At 38.9% G+C, this 19,307-nt stretch overlaps 1 pseudogene; it reads left to right on the top strand.

Annotated features, from left to right (window-relative positions):
- The first annotated feature begins 17,303 nt into the window (after positions 1-17,303).
- On the top strand, positions 17,304-17,920 carry LOC123602388 (annotated as a pseudogene).
- The last annotated feature ends 1,387 nt before the right edge of the window (positions 17,921-19,307 follow it).

Below are 19,307 nucleotides of genomic sequence, written 5' to 3'. Positions count from 1 at the left end.
TATTGAAGCCACAATTAACATTTTGATAGTTTGGAGGTCAGGTACTTACTGCCAACATGGAGGGCAGAACAGAGGCACATTTAGTGTCCTCGTGATGTTATCACGCTGAAAGCTTGAGTTTTTAGAAGGAGACCGCTTGAATTTAAACCTATCAGTTGTGTGCAATTGGGCAAACAAGTTTACCTCTGATTTCTCACCGAAATCAGAGGAATAATAATAGTGCCTCCTCCCTGGGTCATTGAAATGATCGACGTAAAATCAGGTAAAAACTATTAGTACATTGCCTGGTGCAAAGCAAGTGCTCTTAGCTGTTAGTGTTTTTTAGTAATCTGTGAAGTTGAACAAGTACTTTGCGCCTTTTGTTATCTATCTAAATGATTCGATGGCCTAAGGTCATGGTTTTTAAACTTTAATAGGCACTTGAACCACCGGGAGGGCTTGTTAAACACTGATGGCTGCATCCCACCCCCAGAATTTCTGATTCACTCGGTCCAAAGTGGAGTTTTAGATTTTATGTTTCTAACGAGTTCCCAGGTAATGACAATGCTGCCAGACCAGGGACCTCCTCTCAATCTTCCCCTATTAATATTAAAAACAGAATCTTAGGAAACAGATTCTTAACTATAGAGAACGAACTGAGGGTTGCTGGAGGGGAGGTGGGCATTAAGGAGGGCACTTGTGATGAACACCGGGTGTTATATGTAAGTGATGAATCACTAAATTCTATACTTGAAACTAATATCATACTGTATGTTAACCAACTGGAATTTAAGTAAAAACTTGAAGGAAAAGAAAATGAATTTTTTAAAAAGCTTCCTTGTGTTTCTGCTATGCAAAGTTGAAAGCCACTAAAAAGGCCATCTTGGTTAATGGAAGATAAGTATTTTATTTGGCTAACCTGAATAATAGTTTGATTCTTGGTTATGAAGGTAGTGTGTGGCATTGAGATTATTTTATTTATTAGGTAGAGGAGGAAGGTCAAAAAGACAACAAAAAGACAACTTCTGGATAGAAAAAGGCAGCTGTGCAATATTTACATATTAACAGAGCAACAAAAGTTAGACTTGAGAGTAGCGAGATACATTTATTAATTCCCCTGGGAGTTGTAGGTAGATAAAATGTAATTGTTTGCAATTCTATGAGAGCTTAGGGCAACTTTCCTTTTGGAAATTGCATTTTGGGTGCCCATTTTTGCCTTTCTGTTGTAGAGCTTGATTAAACCTTAACAACTAATTTCCATCTACAACTTTACCCTGCCTCCTATCTACAAATACAGCTATGTTTTTGGCAGCTCTATTTTTCCTATTTCACTTTGTCCTTTGGATAGAATCTTTTTTTTTCCAAAAAAAATATTTTAATACTATGACCAATGCTTATGATAGAATACCACATGTGGGAGCACTCCCCTCAAATACGTGAAATATTTAAGTGAATACATAGCTTTTTTAAAAAAAAATAATGTTTTATTTTATTTTCGAGAGAAAGAGAGACAGAGTGCGAGCAGGGAGAGGCAGAGAGAGAGGGATACAGAATCTGAAGCAGGCTCCAGGCTCAGCTGTCAGCACAGAGCCTGACGCGGGGCTTGAACCCATGAACCATGAGATCATGACCTGAGCTGAAGTCAGACGCTTAACTGGCTGAGCCAACCAGGCGCCCTAAAGTGAATATATAGCTTATTTGTAACTTTATGTTCTATTTTTAAATGAATATTAGTTTTGTAATTAGGAAATAAACTTATTTAGTTGTTAAAAATAATAAAGTGATAAAGTAATAAACAGGGTATTTCACTTTTTTATATTAAAAGGAGAAACGGGTAAGAGGCACATTTTATGAACCTTCCATTAGAGTTTAATTCCAAGTGTGATTCCATATTTAATTGAATTGTTAGAAAAGAGACCTGCACTTACGGTTTTTACTCAAAATAATGATAAAATATGGGGCGCCTGGGTGGCGCAGTCGGTTAAGCGTCCGACTTCAGCCAGGTCACAATCTCGCGGTCCGTGAGTTCGAGCCCCGCGTCGGGCTCTGGGCTGATGGCTCAGAACCTGGAGCCTGTTTCCGATTCTGTGTCTCCCTCTCTCTCTGCCCCTCCCCTGTTCATACTCTGTCTCTCTCTGTCCCAAAAATAAATAAATGTTGAAAAAAAAAAATAATGATAAAATAGTTGCCAACCTGCAGGATTCTGTGTTGGAAAAGACAAAGCAAATGCAAAATATGTGGGCTTTATAATTTTGCTACCATCTCCCCTTGCTGCAGAAATTAGTGTCAGGTTTGCAGATAGAAAATAATTTTTCCTCTCTTTTGCAAATGGCGTTTTCAGCGTCTACGGTTATTTGGACGCGGATGGCCTCCTCCGTAGAAGAATGCGTAATCGAAGTGTTCTCAGGTCTCATTGTTGAAATGGATACCTGCTTGGCTACACCAGCTCAGAGATTCTCAGTGTATGGTTCCCGGTCAGCAGCAAGGATCATCGGGGAACTTGTCAGGAGTAGAAGTTCTCAGACCCTGTCCCAGAAAATGGACCAGAAATCTGAGTTTAGCAAGTGCTTCAAGCGATTCTGATCCCTGCATAAATTCTGCTCCAGTCCCTGCATTTCTGATGTGTGTTCTGCGGTGATCCACGGGGAACTCCGTGCAAAGCACCCTCAAATGGTCGTGTCATCTGGCCGCTGTAGCTGGCTGGCTCACTGTTATGTAGTCCCAGCACTGACAGCGTCCTAAGTAGGGTCCAAATGCTGCTCCAGTAACATAGTAACAGCTATAGCTTATTTAGGCCCACTATGGAGCAGCCAGGAGAGATCAAGCAAATGCCCCAGAGCAGCACCTGGCCTGGCTTGCCAAGCTGCCGAGGTAAATGGTAGCAATGGGACGTATGTGTGCCAATGGTGTTAGGGACTCTGGGGCTGCCCTTGAGACATACTGCCAGGAAGTCCATGATCTTCTTCCATGCTGATATTTGGAACAATTCCACCCCCCAGTGATTCTCCAAATGAGGTTCAAGGATTGTTTGCCTAGAATGCAACTAGAATGCTTATTAAAATATACTCCTAGAATGCTTATTAAAATATACTCCTCTCTTCAAACCCACCTCTGCTGGTTAGAGTCTACAGGGATAGAACCCAGGAATCCGCATTTGTAATAACCTCACCTGGTGAATCTTGCGCTCACTGCACTAAACTAGCCAAAATCCCTATAAAGGCAAAGATTGTATGCATCACTTAACCCTTATCTTCTCTATACCTAGCACAGATCCTGGATACAGGGGTGCTCCTATGAATTTACCAAATGAATGAAGACATGTAGAATGCACAAAGAAATAAAGGAACAGATGAATGAAAGAACAGACGGATGAACAAATTCAAAGGACAACTAATCTTTGTGCGTTTGGCTAATATAGAGAATTCTTAAATGTTGGAACTATTATTTCAAAGTCGGATCTTAATTAGAATTCTCTCCATTACAGGAACAACGAGACCTCATGAATGAATATTCATGTGCGGGTGTATAAATTATCTAGAACAAATTATTAAGCCAAGGCTAGTTTTCCTTCTTTCCCGGTTGCTGCAGATTTATGAACGGCACTCATTCCCAAGCTATTAGCTCTATAAGTGATGGAGGAGGTGTAAAATCAGGACATTCAAACAAATATTAGCCCAATCATAATATAATTAGAAAAAGAAATCCTGTCGAAAAATAAGCGAATCCCAAAAGAAGGTTTAAATGATTATTTGGAGGTTAGAGGGTGTTTTGGATCACCTGCTTCACATTTCTTCATTACATAGTGTATATAGAGGAAAACAGCTATGCAGTACTTAACATGGGGTGATTCTGGCTGGAACATCTAAGAGCATGCCTCTAGATGGTTTTTGGCAAAATGCAGAGTCTCTTGCTCTAAATTTACCATATAATTTTCTAAATGATTCATGGAGAAAAATACCTTTGCCTACTTCTATGGTTTTGCAAAACAGCAGCACCTGTTCCCCACCCCCCCCCCCCATTGATGAAAATCCCCCCTCCGGGATCTAGCCACTGGCCTGTTAAAAAGTACCAAGTGACCCTTCCTTGTGGCTTGTCAGAAGGAATAAAGGACACAGGCAAGACCAGGTTGCCTTTTCTGATTTGAGCTCCTTGCCTGGGCCTGAGGGGTCTGGGATGTGTCTGCTGGTAGAGATGAATGGAGCACAAGAAGCACACTCATCAGACTCCGCAATGAATGGGCACCGAGTTCCCAGCATCTACTTACTTCCCCAAGCCTCCAGGCACCTTTACAGAGTAACAAATGATAGAAGCAGCCCCAGTGCCACCATCCAGCAGGATGAACACAAAAATAAGGTTTTACCATTTATTCGACAGTCGCAATAGAGCTACACGTGTGCACACCCACACACACATTTTTTTTTTCAAAGTAACACATATAGGAAGTTTAAGCTCAGTAGTAGTAAAAGTCTTCTGCAAAAGCTAGCAGTCTCTTGCCTTGTTCCTTCATAGCCTCTATTTCTTCTCCCCAGAAATAGCCTCTTTCAGAGTATTTAGCCGCTTATTTTGTGCATTATTCTCTATATTTCATCAAATATGCTTACACGGCTGTTTCATTTTTATTAACGTTCGATAGAATCTATTTACCTCCTTTAATGTGAGGCACCACCAACTCATATTCTACAATCTCTACCAACCGTCCACTAACTGGCACCAATTGTGCTTGAAATAATAACCTCGCAGATATAGTTCAAGCCAAATTGAGCCAAGCGTTGTTCAATGAGCATCTTTCTTGTACAACCATTTTCTCCCTGCAATTAATAATTGTTTTGCCTTTTTAAATTTGCTTGTTTTCCATGTACCTGAGGCTGTTTTATTTTTCCAAATATTCCAGTTTTCTCCGCTCCTTGAAAAATAATATTCTTCCCAAATCTGTGAAAATATCAATTTCTTCATGTTTTCCTGTGGAAAACTCTGTATATCTCCACCCATCTTCTGTAGTCTCCACTGGTTGCTCTCTGGGCTTTGTGCTTGTTCAGGCTGTTACATTTTCCATTTGCCAGATTCCAGTGTTTATTCACCTGCTTCCTGGTTCACTCCCTGAAGTTTTCAGCTATCTTCTAAAACCTGAAAGCTACTTAAAGTGTGGGTCACTGACCGGAAGCATTGGCATCACCTGGCATTCTGTTAGAAATGCAGAATTCCAGCCCCTGGCTACCACCAACAGAAGGACAAGCAACAGTTTAACAAGCCCCCCAGCTGATTTGCATACACAATAACATTTGAGAATCAGTGCTCTAAACATATTTGGGCTGGAGACAGATTTCTAGATTGGAAATAATTTTCCAAAGAATTACTATCTTCTAGAATCCCAGATGGTTGAGGAAACACCCATCACTATTCTAATCTAGTTTCTTGGTGTGATCAGTCTTTCCTTTTTCCTCCTTTAAAACTTTCTTTTTGCCCCCAGTGTTCTGAAGTTTCAGGATAATATTCTTGTGTTCCTGTGTGTGTGTGGGTGTACATGCCTCTGTCAGTTCTGGGAATTTTCTCATATTCTTTTTTTTTTGATAATTTCTCCTCTCTGCTCTATTTTTCTTAAACTCCTATTTGGATGTCAGATTGTCTATATCCATCTTTAATTTACCCTTAATTTTGTTATCTTTCTCATCTTCTTTGTTTTGCTTTCTGGAATATTTCCTAAATTTTATCTTCCCACCTTTTAATTATTGCTTTAATTATATTTAATTGACAACTTCTCTTTCTTGTTTGATTGTTTCATTCATTTTATAGCACTCTGTTCTCTCTTTTTTTGGGGGGGTTCAATATCTTCTGTTTGTTCTCAGGAAGTATTAATCATAAATGTTTTGAAGGTTTTTTTTGTGCTCTGTGTATTATTGTTTTTTCTCTGAATTCCTTTTCCTGTTTGTGTTTTCCTTCACATCCAAGGCATTCTTCAAAAATCTGAAGTCTGGTAATCCATGTTCATTCATACTAAAGTCTGTTCATAGTTAAGAGCAAGGCCACAAAAAGCTTTCTATGTAACTACGTGTAGGCTCCTTGAGTTCTGGGTAGCACTTAAGGACAATGAAGTCATGAGTTGTGTTCTTCATTAGAGGATGCTTCCATATCAGTACATGGAGGGAGATCTTTGCTCTGGGCTATTCTGTCTGCAGAGAATCTCTTAATATCTCACATGAGGGAGGAAGATAAGATATATACCTGGGGGAATTCTGGAAGCAAGATGAGGGGAGGGCATTGAAATCCTCTCTCTCTATTTTTCAATTAATCTCCTGCTTCGGACTTCATGGAGCACCCATGCTATTTCCTATGTTGATGTACATTACGGGTCCTTTCCATTTTGATTTCTTCAGAGAATAATCAGTCCAGCTCCAGAGTGAGGAAGGGGTGGAGGGAGAGTTACCTGGATGCCCAGCACATGGGAAGCTGTCTAGGGGTCTTCCACATACAGATTTTAAACTAATGAGCCTGTTGTCAACTCAGCCTATCAGCCTCAACTGCTGTGGTAGCCGGCATTTTCCAAGGATGATCAGTCTTGGGGTGGAGTGGGGAAAATCTGTTGTTCTTAACAGTCATCACACAACCAGGTCCCTCAATTCTAGACAGCTAAGTCAGATGTCCCATCTTCCAAAAACCTAACTTGAAAAGTGTTCTCTTACAACTTGTAGGTTTTCAAGTCCTTTTGGCATCATTTAGTGTGGCTTGCAGACAAAGAGAAGATAAATGCTTGTGGTTAATCTTCTATGTTTAACCAGACAGCCGTGAAATGCTCGTATTGCCACTTATTATTCACACGTTTAGCAATATTATTGAAGAATCCTGATTAAACACAGTAAATTGAAAAACATATGAAACTCCACCAAAATGGAAGTTAAGAGTTCTTGTGGGTGTAGTTTTTTTCTTTGTTTGTTTGTTTTAATATCAACCCCCAATTATAGATAAGATGAGAGGAAACAAACCATTTTAGAATGTGGAAACACGCCAGATAATGTTAGCTGACTTAGCATATGAAGAGAACCGCAGCTTATGCTGGGGGCAGGGCAAGAATAAGCCAACAGCAACCTTACTTTTACGACAGAACCTCAGAAATCTTCAAAAATTAGTCATTCCAGCCAGATGCCTTGGAAGGTAGAGGTGGAGATTGGCTTAGATGGTGGTTGAAAGTCTGTAGTCATGCCATAGAATAGGATCAGGAGGCTTAACAAGGACAGAGCATATGCCCAGTTACATGTGAATTTCAGGTAAACAACCCATAATATTTCAACTCACAACTTCTATAAGAAAAAGCATTGTTTATCTTCAAGTCAGATTTAACTGGGTGTCCTGTACTGTTTCAGGTTCCTGACCCACAGATTCCCTCCCTGACCCAGCACTGAGTGGAAACTGCCCTCCTCTTTCAGGCAGAAGACTAGGAACTTACTCCTAGAAGTGATCTAGAAACAATGTGGACATGTGACCACTAGACCCAACTGACTCTTTACTGAAAAATGGGGATCTGCTGAAGTCTCTAATGGAATAGTGAGCCCACTCCCACCACCTCTTGTCTCCTTCCCCAACTTGTTGAAAGCCAGGCTTACAAGACTCTAACAGGGGATTACTTTGGGTATATGTTGAGCCCATTTTATCAAAAAAAAAAAAAAAGAAGAAGAAGTCCTGTTTCTTGGGTCGCCTGGGTGGCTCCATCGATTAAGTGTCTGACTCTTGGTTTTGGCTCAGCTCATGATCTCATAATTTTGTGAGTTCAAGCCCCACATTGGGCTCTGTGTTGACACCATGAAGCCTGCTTGGGATTCTCTGTCTCCCCCTCTTTCTGCCATTCCTCTGCTTGCACTCTCTGTCTCTCTCAAAATTAAAAAAAAAAAAATTGAAAAAAATAAAAAGATCCTGTTTCTTGATTAGAGATTTGGAGATCTAGATTTCTTTCTAAGAAACTGAACTGTGCCTGAATTTAGGCTAATGGTATGGGGCCTCTTAATTCTCCCAGCCACATAAACCTATACCAGGCAGGAAGCCCCTCTGAGGCACACAGACCCTGTGAGCTTTTTGATAATTCACTTGTTACATATTAGTCATCAGCTAAGCCACACCAGATATTTGTGGAATACCTTTCTTGTTAAAGACAGATATCACATCACACATATTAAAAAGGGTAACTGGAGGAGAGAAAAGCAATTCAAGGATCAGAAAAAAATAAAATATTGCGGTCTTCAGAGAGACAAGATTCAACTTACTAATTTTTGGAGATAAGAAGAGAACGAGGTAGAAAAGGAAGACTCAAAAGAACAAAAACTCTTACAAATTAAAGATATAATAGCAGATATAAAACATTCAGCTTGGAGCTACAGACTAAATCAAAAGAAATATTCCAGAAAAGGGAAAAAGTAAAATAAGATGAAGCTATGAAAATAGGAGAAATGAGAAGACAGTTTAAGTCTCCAATATCTACTAACAGAAGTAGCAGAGAGAAAAGAGAAAACAGAAGAAACTTGCAAAATAAACAAGAAAAAACATAAAGGAAAATACCCATAACTAAAGAACATAACTTTCTCTATTAATGAGCTCAATACGCACCAGGATAATGGCTGAAAAAATAATATGCCAAACCATATTATCACCAAGTTCCAAAAGGAATCCTATTTGTCAACATCAGTGCTGGAAGACAGAAGAGAATGTAGCGAGGCTCTGGGAGTTCTGGGGGGATGTAATTTCCAACCGAGATTTCTGTGAAGATAAACTATGAGATAAGTATGAGGTCAAACTATAGACAAGCTCACATGTGTATCCGCTCACACATTTACTTTCCAAGTATTCTTTCTAAGAAGCATTTCTAAGAAGTATTCTTTCTATTAAAGGAGTGCCCCTCCACAATGAGGAAGAAAATCAAGAACAAGCAAGATATGATATCCAAGAAATAAAAAATTCATTACAGGAGAGAGGCAGAGGTAAGCACCCAGTGATGGCCAAGGCAATATGAGGACAACAGGTGGAGACGAAGACTGGAGACTGGGGAAGGGCACCTGCAGGGATGTCTTCAGGAGATAAAAATGGACAGAGTTTAGTAGCTGAATATTTTTTTCCCTATGTATTTATTTATTTATTTACATCCAAGTTAGTTAGCACATAGTACAACAGTGATTTCAGGAGTAGATTCCTTAATGCCCCTTACCCATTTAGCCTATCCCACCTCCCACAACCCCTCCAACAACCCTCTGTTTGTTCTCCATATTTAAGAGTCTCTTCTGTTTTGTCCCCCTCCTGTTTTTATATTATTTTTTCTTCCCCTCCCTTATGTTTGTCTGTTTTGTCTCTTAAAGTCCTCATATGGGTGAAGTCATATGATATTTGTCTTTCTCTGACTGACTCATTTTGCTTAGCATAATACCCTCCAGTTCCATCCACGTAGTTGTAAATGGCAAGTAGCTGAAATTTTGAGAGGATACTTTGGGAGGATATTTGAAAGGATGCTTGCAGATAAATGGATATTAGGTCCCTGGAAAATGGAAAGTGTGGGGAGGTGAGGGGAAGGAAGAGAGGGTGAGAGAGGGAGAAGGAAAAGAGGGAAGGGGACAGGAGAGAGAGAAGGAGGGGAGGGATCGGGGTATCGATTCAAATTGTCAACCCCAAAAGAAAGACAATGGTTGTGCAGGAAATAACCTGCAAACCTAAATTTACAAAAGGAAGGTTAAATTAAAAATTGCTTGGCTCAGCAATAAATATTTAAAAAAACTATTTTAAGTAAAACTTATGGCATAACTCTATCGGGAGGAGGCAAGAACAGTGTGGTATGGGTGATGAGTGAGTGAGTCTCTACGTGAAAACGTGCGTGTCTAGACAGTTTTAAGAAAGCAAAATCCCCCTTTTACTAAGGAGAGCCACCAGAACCAATCGGAAACTGAAACGCAAGGTAGGAGTATTTAAATGTTGTTTTGAAATATTTCAGCTAATATTAGCAACAGAAATCTGTAAGAGTTGAACACGATTCGCATTGGAGATTGGTACTGAGGAGGGGAGGCCCAGGGAACTGCTTTTTAAATTATAAAGATTTGAAAGCTATTTGATTTTTTTTTTTAATTTTTTTTTCAACGTTTATTTATTTTTGGGACAGAGAGAGACAGAGCATGAACGGGGGAGGGGCAGAGAGAGGGAGACACAGAATCGGAAACAGGCTCCAGGCTCTGAGCCATGAGCCCAGAGCCCGACGCGGGGCTCGAACTCACGGACCGCGAGATCGTGACCTGGCTGAAGTCGGACGTTTAACCGACTGCGCCACCCAGGTGCCCCGAAAGCTATTTGATTTTTAAATGATGCACTTACAAATCTACAAAATAATACGTGCACACATATTTGATAAAGTAATATATATTATACATATTTTCTCCTCTCTGACTCCTTCCCTTGGCAAGGATTTTGAGTATACCAGTGAGGTACATCGTTTCTTCTTCATGCTAATTTTTTTATTCCAATTTGCACAGCACAGGTAGCCAGAACTGTCTTGTTTTGCAGTTTTTATACGTCTTTGTGCAGTTCACCGTTAGACTTTTGGCCCACAAAAATATAAATCAGACCTCACATTTCTTTTGTGTCTCTTACAAAGAGACAGAACGATGCTAATTCTTAAAATGCACTCAGAAAATGCCTGTTACCGAGTCTGCGGTGGTCTACTCTTTGGAACAACGATCTATCCAAAACCCAGTCAAGGCTACAATAAAAAGGTACACACACAAAAGAAAGGTTCTAGGAAATCTCCCTTCAGTTGGAGAAAGAGGAGCCATTGGATCTGATAGTACAATAATACCACTCTGTGGGTCCCTGTTACGGATTATTTCTGTGCAGTCATCTGCTGACTGTAGCATCCAGACCCTCAGAAACCCATTTTAAGAGCTAGAGGTATTGGAGACCATCAATGAGAAGGTCACAGAATAGGTTCTGTCCTGGAATGACCTTCCACCTCATGAAGCTAGGCTAGGTTTCAGATTTCTGAATTCAAATGGAATTTCAAAACAATACAAACAAAATTATTGGGTCTAGAATAATAATGGGCATGAAAGTCTATGATTGGCACCTATACAAATTTCAAGGGTGTGAATTACATCAAAACAAATTTATATACAAACACTGGGTTTTTAGAGCTGTAAGGAATCCATTGATGCTTGGGAGAGCTAAGTTAAAACAATTTAAACAAAAATGCCATGTTTCACAGCAGGAAACAAAGTTTATGGAACTCATTACTCTAAAAAGTGAAACAGGAATTATAGTTCTTAAAGAGGTTTAAATAAATTCATACATGATTGATCTGCAATGGGTTCTTTGTGAAAATTAGATTATATTTTCAAGCTAAACATTGGAGGTTGATGCTACAGAAAAACAGTAACAAGAAAAGTAACAACAATAATTTTTAATAAAATAACCTACTATTGAGTGCAGTGAACTCCTCTATGCATTTTATAATAAATCATCTTAGTTAATTCTATAGCAACCAGCAAGCTGTTATTCCTCATATGTTACAAATGAGAAAAATGAGTCTCTGATCAGTTAGTGATGGACATTAGATTTTAACCAGTCCAAAGATATATGTTCCAGGATGAGGTAAGCCTCCTATGATTGCTGGTCCTGAACAGAAAAAGCCATTTTCTGGGGTGTAGGAATGAACCATTCAGGCTTGCATATCCCTACTCTCAAAGTACTCGCAAAGTGAAATCTGGTAAAGGGGAAAAAGATCAAAAGTCTGTGAGGAGTATGTGGAGGATGTGTAGGATGAACACATATCCCAGTTGGCCTGGTACAGATCCAGAATAGCCATTACAACAACTCTGTCACTCTGAGCAATAAAGAAGAATTGAATAACGGGGGACCAAGTAAACAAATACACTTAAAGTTTATCGCTTCAGTATCTTAAGTTAATTTTAAAATACTAAAAACAGGGGTGCCTGGGTGGCTCAGTCGGTTAAGCCGCCGACTTCAGCTCAGGTCATGATCTCGCAGTCCGTGAGTTCAAGCCCCGCGTCGGGCTCTGTGCTGACAGCTCAGAGCCTGGAGCCTGTTTCAGATTCTGTGTCTCCCTCTCTCTGACCCTCCCCTGTTCATGCTCTGTCTCTCTCTGTCTCAAAAATAAATAAACGTTAAAAAATTTTTTTTATATAATAAAAAATAAAATAAAATACTAAAAACATTGTATGTTTATACTAAATCATATCCTCAAAAGGCCAAATGTCTTAAAAGACAAGGCTCAGTCATTACTACATCACAACTTCCAATGCTAATTTAACCCCACATTGCACAATTTTATCTTCCTTCCACAATGAAAACTCTGGATTCCAACAATATTAACACAGTGATTCATTTGCTCAACACATCAAATAATTTTCAGAACTGCTACATCCATACTACCAAAAAAAAAAAAAAAAAGAAACTAATCTATTAAAAAGAATCCAAGATCTGTTTACATTCCTTTTCCCCCTACACTAAGCATATACAAAGTTCCATGTTAAGAAATTATTTGGTTTAGCTCTTTCTTTCCCCCCACCTTTCAGTGTGGTTATGTTATTTATTTGAAACTTACTAAGTTTGATTTGTATATTGGCATTTAGATTTGGATTTTTCTATTTTTAAACTCTCATCTTGGTTTAATTTGTTTGAATATGCAGATAACATTAGTGTGCTTCCAAAAGTAAAACCTGTACCAAAAAATTTATATTCAGAAGAATGACATGTTCTCTTTTTTCTTTCACTATATGGCTCCCTCCCACTACCCACCCCCCAGCCCCCACCACGTCTTCCTGCCCTGCTTGTGGATAACCAATTTTACTCTTTTCTGCGTTTGCTATGTGTCTCTTTGCAAACATAAGTACTCTTTTCTTTTTTTTTTTTTTTTACTTAAGATATATCCTAAATACAACTTTCCATCATTTCATTGAGATCTTTCTCATTCTTTTTTAAAGCTGCATGATATGCCACTGCGTGTATAAGCTGAAGTTTATTCAATCAATTACCTATGTTTGGGCACATACGTAGTTTCCAATTAGTTTGCAGTGAAAAATAACATGGCAATGGGTAGTATCAGTATGTATATTTTTGTATTGTTAAATGTGTGCTTTGTGGTAAGTTCCTAGAAGTGAAATTTTTAGTTTAAAAGTTAAATGCATCTGTGGGTTGGTTAGATATGGACAGATCTCCACATAACAAATTTACATTCTCAACAGCATTGTAGGAGGGTGCTATGTCTCCACACGCCTGCCATCAAATTAAATTGCCAAGTTTTTGAGCTTTTGTTGAGAAATGCTATCTCTAGGTAGTTTTAATGTATAAAGTTTAAAAAATCATTTTTCTTATATTTAAAAATATTTTATTACAAATTTTAAAAAATCATGTACTTATTATTTTAATTCACAATTTTAAATGATGAGTGAAGGTGAACATTTTTCATATGGCTAAAGCATATATGTAGATATAGGTACATATATATATACACACACTGTAAGTTTTCTGTTCATATATTTTGCCCAATACTTCTACAATTTTTTAAACTTTATTATTTATTTATTTATTTTTATATTTATTTTTATTTTCAGTTTTTTTTTTTTTTTTTGAGAGAGAGAGTGAGGGGAAGGGACAAACCCAGAAGGGGACAGAAGATCTGAAGTAGGCTCTGTCAGCAGAGAGCCTGATGCAGGGCTTGAACTCACAAACCGAATGACCTAAGTGAAGTCAGATGCTTAACTGACTGAGCCACCCAGGTACGCCAATAATTTTCTTTAAATTTGAAAAGGTCTGTACATATTAGAGATATTAGCCCAGTATCTGTAATGTATGTTACAAATATATTCTCACTTCTCATTTGCCTTTGATTACTTGATTTTTTTATCAAGCATGATACATTATTTTTGCTTTTTTGTCAAATTACGAATCTACTGCATTTATATTTTGAACCATTTCTATAAAGCTTTTCCCTACAACTATGTTATGAATTACCGATTATTCACTCATGTTATCTTCTAATACTGTATTATTTCTTTGCTTTACATTGAGAGATGTAACTCATTTAAAAGTTTTTCTTGTGAATGGTGTGAGAACTGGCTCTATTTTTTCATTTGATATGGCTCTCCAGCTCTCTCAAAGTCCATTTATATCCATTTAGTGATTCGAGATATATCTTTATAATACATTACAGTTTTACATGTAATTGTGTCCATTTCTGGATGTTCTATTTCATTCGAGTCTTATGCCTATCTATCCATGTGCCAGTAACACATGTTTTAATTATAGAGACTTTATAATATATTCTGTTCATGTCTTAGGGCTAGTTCCCCTCCAAAGCTCTTCTTTTCCTGTCTTTTCTAAGGTTTTTTTTCCTCATGTATTTTTTTTTTCATAGACTTTAGTATTGATCGGACTAGCTCCACAAAACCTCTTCTTAAAATTAAGATCACTGTCTCCTTCAAAAATAAATAAACATTAAAAAAAATTTTTTTAAGGGAGGACGCCCGGGTGGCTCAGTGGGTTAAGCGTCTGACTTTGGCTCAAGTCATGATCTCACAGTCTGAATTTGAGCACTGCATTGAGCTCTGTGCTGACAGCTCAGAACCTGAAGCTTGCTTCCGATTCTGTGCGTCCCTTTCTCTCGCTGCACCCCCTGCCCCTGCTCACACTCCGTCTCTCTCTCCCTCAAAAAATAACATCAAAAAAAATTTTTTTTAATTAAGATCATATTGTTCATACATTTACCTAGGAAGAAATTACATTAAATTTTTTAAAAAAAAATGTTTGTTTATTTTTGAGAGACAGAGAGAGAGAGAGAGAGAATGAGCAGGGGAGAGGCAGAGAGAAAGGGAGACACAGAATCTGAAGCAGGCTCCAGGATTTGAGCTATCAGCACGAAGCCCAATGCAGGGCTCAAACTCATGAACTGTGAGATGACCTGAGCCAAAATCAGATGCTTAACTGACTGAGACACCCAGGCACCCCTAAAGAAATTACATCTTGATGATGCAGTCATACTAACCAAGAAGAAGAGATTTGCCTGTTTGTCTGTTTGCCGAAGTCTACTTTATGTTGTTCGGCAACATGGAACAGTCTTCTGCATATAAGGTTTAATGAGTTTTGTCTTACTGATTATTCCTAAGCATGTTATCTTTATATTTTCCTTATTGTAAATGGGGATTTCTCCTTCATTATGTTTTCCAACTACTTATTTATTTATGTATGTGAAACCTATTAATTTTTGAATGTTAATTTTATACCTTGTTGCAACGTTAATGGGAACATGAAAAAAAACATGCACACAAATGCACTGTGTTCATAAAGGTCTATTTCCTTAGTGATGGGTAGAGCATGTAACAATTAAATACATTTAAATAACGTATAGGTGACTGCATGCCTACAGCACTGGTAACTAGATAGATAACCAATTCAACTAGAAACCAGCTAACAAGTAACTGTCCAAATACTGAAAATGTAGCTTTTGTTTAGACCAGACTGTGTTTTGATCACTTTCTTGGGGGGAAAAAGTCGGCTGGTCACACCAGAAATATATGAAGGTGAAGTCTTCCAACATCCATTCCCAGAGGTTTCTTTCAGCTGAATTAAGCCTCCAACTCCAGGGCAAACCCGGAGTTGAGGCTTCCAGCATGAATGCTTTTCCCATCTACCAGAGCAGATAATGTAAGCTTGACCCCAGGCCTCAGAGTCTGAGTGTAGCCCACTCTAATTAAACTAGAGTCGTTGACTTTTGCAGAAATGGAAATAGTGGGACCCAACTGATATTTGGTCCCAATGCCAAAGCGAGTGCATTTGGTAGCTGATGTCCAAGCAAGATTTACTGAAGTGTCAAGATCATCACATGCTTTCTGATAAACTGATCCTCCAAATTCTGTCCCATCATTCTGTGTAGCTAGAAGTCCATGGTCCTGTGGCCCACTAAAGTTATTTCCTGTTAACTTTTGTTAAATGCTTATTTATTTTGAGAGAGGGAGAGAGAGAGAGAGAGAGAAAGAGAGAATGTGGGGTGGGGGAGAAGGAGAAGAAAAGAGAGAATCACAAGCAGGCTCCACACTGTCAGCACAGAGCCCAACTTGAAGCTAGAGCTTGCCATCTGTGAGATCATGACCTGAGACCCTCAAATTTTAATATAATTTAAACTGTATCCTGCATAAAGAAAACTTCATAAGTTGGGGCGCCTGGGTGGCGCAGTCGGTTAAGCGTCCGACTTCAGCCAGGTCACGATCTCACGGTCCGTGAGTTCGAGCCCCGCATCAGGCTCTGGGCTGATGGCTCTGAGCCTGGAGCCTGTTTCCAATTCTGTGTCTCCCTCTCTCTCTGCCCCTCCCCCGTTCATGCTCTGTCTCTCTCTGTCCCAAAAATAAATAAACGTTGAAAAAAAAATTTTAAAAAAAGAAAACTTCGTAAGCGGGGTGCCTGGGGGGGCTCAATCGGTTAAGCCTCCAACTTCAGCTCAGGTCATGATCTCACGGTTGGTGAGTTCCAGCCCCGTGTCGGGCTCTATGCTGACAGCTCAGAGCCTAGAGCCTGCTTCAGATTCTGTGTCTCCCTCACTCTCTGCCCCCCCCCCTCGTTCCCTATCTCTCTCTCTCAAAAGTAAACATCAAACAAAAAAAGAAAGAAAGAAAGAAAGAGAGAAAACTTTGTAAGTAAAATTATGGAATAGAATAAATTTAAAGGGATATCTCAGAAATAATGTGTGGGCAACCTGGGTTGATCCATTGCTTAAGCGACTGACTCTTGATTTCGGTTTGGGTCATGGATCTTACAGTTATAGGCTCTGCACTGATAGCACAGGCTCTGCTTGGGATTCGGACTCTCCCTCTGCCCCTTTCCCACTTGCTCTCTCTCTCTCTCTCTCTTTCTCTCTCTCTCAAAGTAAATAAACATTTTGGGAAAAAAAAGAGGAGTGCCTGGAAGGCTCAGTCAGTTAAATATAAGACTCTTGATTTTGGCTTAGGTCATGATCTCATGGTTCATGAGATCAAGCCCCATGTCAGGCTCTGCACTCACAGCACAGTATTGTGGTGAAGAGAGTGGGATTTATTTATCTTTTATGCAGAGAAGGATCTAAATGGAGGTGGGAAACAAGTTGCTTATTGGTTTTTTTTTTGTTTTGTTTTGTTTTTTGTTTTTTGTTTCTTTTTTTTTTACCATATACAGTTTGTTTCCACGGGGAAATTACAATAGACAACCTGCTGTATGTCAGGTACAATTCACTACGTTATGTCATTTGACTATTACAAAAACTCTTGAGGTAAATAATTGGAATTATTATAAAGGTAAATAAAGGCCCCCAGCACCCACCCAGTCGGCCCAGCTCAGTCATGATCAGGGCAACCCTCATCTTCAACAACCACAGGAAGCCGTGCGTCTCCAAGTTCTACCAGCCCCTACAGTGAAGATACACAACAACAAATCATCAGGGAGAGATTCCATTTGGTATCTAAGAGAGATGAAAATGTTTGTAATTTCCTAGAAGGAGGATTGTTAATTGGAGGACCTGACAACAAACTGATTTATAGACATTATACAACATTATATTTTGCCTTCTGTGTGGATTCTTCAGAAAAGTGAACTTGGCATTTTAGATCTAATTCAAGTATTTGTGGAAACATTAGACAAGTGTTTTGAAAATGTCTGTGAACTGGATTTAATTTTCCATGTCGACAAGGTTCACAATATTCTTGCAGAAACGGTGATGGGGGGAATGGTGCTGGAGACCAACATGAATGAGATTGTTACACAAATTGACGCATCAAACAAACTGGAGAAGTCGGAGGCTGGCTTAGCAGGAGCTCCAGCCCGTGCTGTATCAGCTGTAAAGAATATGAATCTTCCTGAGATCCCAAGAAATATTAACATGGGTGACATCAGTATAAAAGTGCCAAACCTGCCCTCTTTTAAATAATAATAAAAAAAAAATTTAAAGGCCACTCCTGGGTAAAATCCAGGGGGAAAACTCATCTAAGTTTACCATGCAGTTGTTTACCAAAAATAGAGGAGGAGACTCTTAACTTTTGTTCTTGGATTGAAGTCAAGGTACTATAGAGAAGTTGTGTAAAACCCGTATGGAAGTTCAATGTGGCTTTTCCTCCTCAGTGATTTTGAAGAAATGGGATTGTTCTAGTGTGATACTTCCCTTTCTTTTCTAAACTGCATTCAGGTGTCCACCTGAGGCATACCTCTATGTATCGGCTACTACAGTATTTCAAAAAGTGTCTGAGACATTTCTTTCAACTATGTACAATCCAAACTGTTGCTTTTTTGTATGGATCACCCGTGCAGCATTCCATAGTTCTTTCTGTTATTTGTCACACTTGTTATTTAAAGAACCGAGTATGTATTGCATGAAAACATTATGAACTTTTTCTCTTAGTTTAAATAAACTCCAAGGTAACTGGACTTCTAAAGCACCTTTCTGTTTGCCTGACAGCTACTTTAGCAACAACTGACTCAACAAAGTAAATAAAAGTATATTTTATCACTGTTAAATAAAAAAAAAAAAAAGAAAGAAAGGTAAATAAATGGACATAGGTAAACATATCAGATTTATAGCCTAAGTCTAGGTTTTCATGATTCACAGACCCATATGCTTTCCACCAACACCACGTTGCCTTCCTAATCCCATAGGGATAAGGGATGAGCCAGAATGGAGGGAGACCAGAGCAAAAGACTGACCAGGAAGTTGGTTAGCAAGGCAGTCACAAAATCAGTGTATGTGGGAATGCCAACCTGTGGAAAGCAACGGGATACGTTTTAGCACAAGGATCACTAAGAATTGGTAACGGAGTGTTGTAGCACCCAGAGGAGGAAGCACTCTTGACACTGGCTGGGTGGGTACAAATCCTGCCCCCTTCTTCATGACACGTGTGACCTTGGGAGGGTTATTTATTATTCCGTTGTTTCAGGTTTTGTTTTGTTTTGTTTTGTTTTTTAATTTTAAACATGGGACTATCCAGTCAGAAAGACAAATGCAGTATGACTTCACCCATACGTGGAATTTAGGAACCAAAACAAAGGAGCAAAGAGGAAAAAAGGAAAGAGAGAGACAAACCAAGAGACAGACCCTTAACTATAAAGAACAAAGTGATGGTGACCAGAGGGGAGGTGGGTGGATGTTAGGAGTGAAATAGGTGATGGGGATTGAGGAGGGCACTTGTTGTGATGAGCACAGAGTGATATATGAAGTGTTGAATCACTATATTGCACACCTGAAACTAAGATAACACTGTACGTTAACTAAACTGGAATTTTTTTTTTTTTTAATTTTTTTTTTTTCAACGTTTATTTATTTTTGGAACAGAGAGACAGAG

This window comes from Leopardus geoffroyi, chromosome D1, assembly GCF_018350155.1.
Source record: "Leopardus geoffroyi isolate Oge1 chromosome D1, O.geoffroyi_Oge1_pat1.0, whole genome shotgun sequence".
Lineage (NCBI taxonomy): Eukaryota > Metazoa > Chordata > Mammalia > Carnivora > Felidae > Leopardus > Leopardus geoffroyi.
The sequence above is the reverse complement of the archived record's forward strand: the minus strand, read 5'-3'. Positions and strand labels throughout refer to the sequence as shown.